The sequence below is a fragment of the Myotis davidii genome, unplaced genomic scaffold (assembly GCF_000327345.1).
Source record: "Myotis davidii unplaced genomic scaffold, ASM32734v1 scaffold59, whole genome shotgun sequence".
In the NCBI taxonomy this organism is placed as follows: Eukaryota; Metazoa; Chordata; class Mammalia; order Chiroptera; family Vespertilionidae; genus Myotis; species Myotis davidii.
Window position 1 is genome coordinate 8,898,053 of NW_006293001.1, and position 4,905 is coordinate 8,902,957.

Sequence of the window (4,905 nt, forward strand, 5' to 3'; positions counted from 1 at the left end):
GGCAGGCAGTGACAAGCCGACAGATACTCCTGTCTGTGGTTTGAATGTCCCTGATGATGCCATCAGGTGCTCAGGTAAACTTTGCTTGGCTTACACAGCATCAGTCACTGAGACTGTTTAAGCACAAGCTGTTGTGATGATGTCTGAAGTTTTTGCATCGTGTCGTCCAGCTGTGGATTGTAATTATAAGTTTCAGAAAAAATACAGTTTTAGTTCTCAATAATTCCAACTCCCAGGATGGGAGAAAACTGAAACCATTAGGTCAGAGAAGCGCTTTTCAATCTTTTTCATCTCATGGCACACATACACTGCTTACTAAAATTCTGTGACACACCAAAATTATATTATATATTTTGCTAATCTGAGGGGGAGAAAAAAGGTATACTTTTGATTTACTGACACCGGATAGCTATTGTTGTGTTGCCTGTCATTTTTTTATTTAACAATCTAAGAGAAAAGAGGTCAGTGCTCCTGACTAAATAGTCAAATATTGCATTTTTAAAAAATTCTTTCGGCACACTGATTGAAAATTGCTGGTTCAGAGGGTTGTAGTCAAATATCTAAGAAAACAAGAAAAATTCACGACCCAGTTCAGTTTACAGGTGAAAAATAAAACTTTAGCCCTAACCGGTTTGGCTCAATTAGCCCTAAGGTTTGGCTCAACGGATAGAGCGTTGGCCTGGGGACTCAAGGGTCCCAGGTTCGATTCCGGTCAAGGGCATGTACCTTGGTTGTGGGCACATACCCAGTAGGGAATGTGCAGGAGGCAGCTGATTGATGTTTCTCTTTCATCGATGTTTCTAACTCTCTATCCCTCTCCCCTCCTCTCTGTAAAAAATCAATAAAAAATATTTTAAGAATAAATAAAAATAAAACTTTAAACACAATTAACTAAACTAGAATCTAATGTCCACAATGGTATATTATAGATTCTATTGAAACACAATTTTTCTTTCTAAAATCACCCTCATTTTTCTCAACGATAGCCAAATTAAGACTAATTTACTGCACAAGTCTAGTTTCAATGAATTTCACCTGATTATTTGTATAACTTCCACAAGTATAGCAACTGATCATATAAACTCTTTTAAATTTGCTTTGCTAGAATTTTCATGACTGTGTGAATTCCCCATGAGCATGTATTAAAAATTTGATTTTCTCCTATTAATCTGTCTCTGTTAATTTGATTATTAGCCCAGTTTGAAGAATTTAGAAGGTGGGAGGAAAAGTATTACTTTTTTTTTTTAGCTCCCACAGTACTTATTAATATTTTACTATTAAATAATTATAAGACAATTCATATTATGGATTAAAGAGGGGTCACATACTAATCCTGACAAGCTCAGAGGAGGCCTGCATGGTGGGCCTTACAAACTCAGAGACTAAAAGTAACCACATAAGATGATCTGAACATAAAAATCTCTAACTGAAAGGGTTAAGCAGGTAGTCACACCTAGGCCTGTAGCTTCCTTAACAAAGGCCTATCTTTACCTTGAGTTTGTCTATTGTCTTTTTGCATCTAAGATAACATACCTTTGAAATGTCAGAGTACTCTCCTTTTCCAGACCCCTCAAGGAACACCCACCACCAGAAAACCAGGACACAGAATCCCTCATTGTTATCTTGTCCCCCAAATATCAACTCCTTGTCCTATAAAAGTTCATTATTAACCATCCTGTACCCACCAATGTAAAAGAAGTATCTCTCCATTTTATTTTTTATCCAATCCCAGAGATTTCCCCATTTTGCTTTCTCCCACCTTCTTAATCTCCCACCAAGAGAGATTAAATCTTCTTACCTCACCTCCTTTGATTCTAATATATAAAATAAGCTGCAAAATTGACATTCTATAGAGCATATTCTCAATTTGTTGAGATTTTGCTCCCCAGCAGTTGTTGTCAGTTTGGCTCAAATGAACTCATAAAAATTCTCTAGGTGTAGATGTTTCTTACATTGACAATATATGTGTATTTTTCTTGGAAGATGGTATATATAGAACAAGATTAGTAATGTCACCTTTGTGTACTTCAACATGCTAATTATGGTATGACTAGTGGTCCAGTGTATGAAAATTCGTGTACTCAGGGAGTGGGGGTGTCCCTCAGCCTGGCCTGTGACCTCTCGCAGTCCAGGATCCCTTGTGAGATGTCCGACTGACAGCTTAAGCCAGGGGTCCTCAAACTACGGCCCGCGGGCCACATGCGGCCCGCCGAAAACATTTATCCAGCCCGCGGGGTGTTTTTGCCACCGCTGTGTACATAGGAATTTGTTCATAGTTTTTTTTTAAACTATAGTCCGGCCCTCCAACAGTCTGAGGGACAATGAACTGGCCCCCTGTTTAAAAAGTTTGAGGACCCCTGGCTTAAGCCAAGTCTGGCCTCCCTCTGCAGGTGACCGGTGGGCCAATCGGGGGGCAGTGCTGGCTGGCAAGCAGCTGGCCCTGCCCCCCACTGCCCTGCTACCTCCTCTGATGGCCTCTTCCAGTGGCCTCCCTCTGTGGGAGGCGACTTGTGTGCTGACTGAGGGACAGTGGGGCTGGCACTGCCCCTCCCCCCATCGCCCCTCCAACAACACTGGTTGCCGCTCCCCCCACCGCACCCCGAACGCTGTCCCCCCCTCTGCCTGCTGGCACCTGGCTTGGCTGGTCTGGTGCCCTCTACTGGCTGGCCTGGCCCCCGACTGACCAGTCGCTCCACTGTTCAGTCTATTTGCATATTAGGCTTTTATTACATGGGATGATCTGTAACATTTCTTCAAAAATGTCTCTGACTAAATGGATGAGAAAGAGGAATACACCAATGTAAGACCAATGTCATTTAAACATTACCTCTACCAGTAAGTCGAAGTCTAAGAAACTAATCTGTATGTCATATCTAATTAAAAATATATTCTGAAGAAAGCTGAATAAACAAAAATCAAACAAACCAATACTCAAGAAAATCCATCTTAATAATGCTTAATATAAATCAGATTTTTAAAAATATATTTTATTGGGTTTTTTTACAGAGAGGAAGGGAGAGGGATAGAGAGTTAGAAACATCGATGAGAGAGAAACATCAATCAGCTGCCTCCTGCACACCTCCCACTGGGAATGTGCCTGCAACCAAGGTACATGCCCTTGACCGGAATCGAACCTGGGACCCTTTAGTCCGCAGGCCGACGCTCTATCCACTGAGCCAAACCAGTTAGGGCATAAATCAGATTTTTTAAGGTCTTGCAGAATTGCCCTCCTCACTGCAAAGTGTAAATCATGCAACCACTTAACTGTCCAAAGATGAGTATGCTGTTGCTCCCTTGCTATAAAGGCAATCAATGGTTTAAGGAATTGTCCTATTTTACAAGACTTTTACATGTACCACATGTCTAACTATTGTTGATAATTATTCACAGGCCGTAAATAAGTGAAAAACTTAAATAATAACTTGTTCTTTTATTTTTATAATTTACATTCTTTTCACACAATAATAAAACCTAAGTTCCCTTAGCTAGTTCCTTTAAAACTTTCCCACATCCCCACAAGGACTGCCCCAGCACCCTTCCTCCCAAATAGCAGTAGGCATTTATTTCTAACATAATCTAGGGATTCTTACTTCTTAAAATAATAACAGTATATGTCCTATTTCCCCTACAGAGCACTGTATTTGGAGTCAAAGACTAGCTTTGATATTTAGAAACTGTGTTTAAGAGGAGCCACTTAATCTCCCTGTGCCTACACTTCTTTATCTGCAAAACAATAACAACCTATACCATGGGGTATTGTGAAATAAAAAAAACGAGCATCAATGACTTTGTAATTTTCCTTTTTCCTCAAATAGCACTTTTTTTTTCTTTTTTACAAAAAAACTGTGTCATAGCATTAACTAGAAGCTGAACCGGAAGTTTCGTTTTCAAAAACTCCTCACATGTTTTTATTGCTTTTGATTTATTTTTAAAAATATATATTTTATTGATTTTTACAGAGAGGAAGGGAGAAGGATAGAGAGTTAGAAACATTGATGAGAGAGAAACATCAATCAGCTGCTTCCTGCACACCCCCCACTGGGTATGTGCCCTCAACCAAGGTACATGCCCTTGACTGGAATCGAACCCGGGACCCTTCAATCCGCAGGCCGACGTTCTCTATCCACTGAGCCAAACCGGTTAGGGCTGCTTGTTATTTTTTAAAATATACTTTCATTGATTCAAAGAGGAAGAGATAGAAACATCAATGATGAGAGTCACTGATCCATGGGCTGCCTCCTGCAAGCCCCCAACTGGGGATGGAGCCCACAACCCGGGACCCTTCAGTCCGGAGTCACCCGCTCTCTCCACTGAACCAAACCAGCTAGGGCTTTCTTTCTTTTTAGAGAGAGAAACATGGATGTGAGAGATAAACAGAACATCCATGGGTTGCGGCCCAACTGGGGAGCCAACCCACAACTTAGGTATGTGCCCTGGCCTGGAATAGAATCCGCTACCTGTTAGTGTAGGGACAAGGCTCCAAGACACCCAGACTGGCTGGGAGCTTCTTCAAGGGAGGGCTTTCTTCCCAATAAAGACGACAAATAAGTGTTTTCTAAGTGAAGCACTTCATCTCGCGAACTATTTGGCATTCTTACTTGTAGTCACAAACGGTCCCAATCAACTAAACTATCTATAAACTAGGTAGTTAATGAGCACCAACACCCTAGAACGCCTGGCAGGGCCGGGGTGACCCAATCAAGGGAGCACCAGGAGCTAAGGTCGACCGACCGGTGACGTACTTCCGGCGCGACGCGTCCCCTCCACACGGCGACTGGGTGGTGGGGGAGGGAGGCGGGTAGTGGGCTTTAGCGCCTTTTCTGGCGGCGGTAGATTTGAAGCGCTCCGCAGGACCGGACCCGGCAGGAGGAGACCGTGCGTGCAGGTGAGCGGCCTGAAGCCCGC

The 4,905-nt window shown here is 42.4% G+C and overlaps 1 protein-coding gene across 2 annotated transcripts in view; it reads left to right on the forward strand.

The window, feature by feature from the left end:
* The first annotated feature begins 4,744 nt into the window (after positions 1-4,744).
* The window catches only part of PPIG (peptidylprolyl isomerase G), a 46,554-nt gene continuing 46,393 nt past the window's right edge, over positions 4,745-4,905 (forward strand). For both annotated transcript variants that reach the window (XM_015565764.1, XM_006779568.2), the window contains exon 1: positions 4,745-4,885. The gene's annotated coding sequence lies outside the window, so the exon portion shown is untranslated. The remainder of the gene's footprint in view (positions 4,886-4,905) is intronic.